This window comes from Brienomyrus brachyistius, unplaced genomic scaffold (genome assembly GCF_023856365.1).
Source record: "Brienomyrus brachyistius isolate T26 unplaced genomic scaffold, BBRACH_0.4 scaffold516, whole genome shotgun sequence".
Classification (NCBI taxonomy): domain Eukaryota; kingdom Metazoa; phylum Chordata; class Actinopteri; order Osteoglossiformes; family Mormyridae; genus Brienomyrus; species Brienomyrus brachyistius.
In genome coordinates this window covers 51,052-52,052 of record NW_026042791.1, presented here as the reverse complement: position 1 = coordinate 52,052, position 1,001 = coordinate 51,052, and positions in this window count along the sequence as shown.

The following is a 1,001-nucleotide window of genomic DNA, read 5'->3' as shown; positions in this document are numbered from 1 at the left end:
GAAAAATCAATGGCGGAGGCCGAAGAAGCCCAACGCTGACAGGACACTCTAATAACCTTTTTTTTACTCATCATAGCTTCCCTTCTTCCTTGAGGGTAACATTAGATTCTGGAGGCATGGAACTGATCTGAGATCAGAGCTTCGGGTGTGTATATGGGTGTGTCGAGACTAGATGGTCAGTATGGATAACTAAGGTGCACTAAAATTGGGTGAGCAGGCAAGGCATGTCACCCAGGTTGTGTGACAATTATTTTATATATATGTATATATATATTCCATCCACCATCCCTCCTTTACGGAGAACTGCGTTATTTTTATTGTCCATTACGAAGAAAAAAAAAACTATATATATATATATATATATATATATATATATATATATATATATATATATATATATATATATATATATATATATATATATATATATATATATATATATATGGGTGTATCGAGACTAGATGGTCATTATGGATAACTAAGGTGCACTAAAATTGGGTGAGCAGGCAAGGCATGTCACCCAGGTTGTGTGACAATTATTTTATATATATGTATATATATATTCCATCCACCATCCCTCTTTTATGGAGAACTGCGTTATTTTTATTGTCTATTGCAAAAAAAAAAAAAAAAAAACAATACATATATACATATATATTTATGGGTGTATCGAGACTAGATGGTCATTATGAATAACTAAGGTGCACTAAAATTGGGTGAGCAGGCAAGGCATGTCACCCCGGTTGTGTGACAATTATTTTATATGTATGTATATATATATTCCATCCACCATCCCTCCTTTACGGAGAACTGCGTTATTTTTATTGTCCATTGCGAAAAAAAAAAACTATATATATACATATATATTTATGGGTGTATCGAGACTAGATGGTCATTATGGATAACTAAGGTGCATTCAAATTGGGTGAGCAGGCAAGGCATGTCACCCAGGTTGTGTGACATTAATTATTTTATATATATGTATATATATATTCCATCCA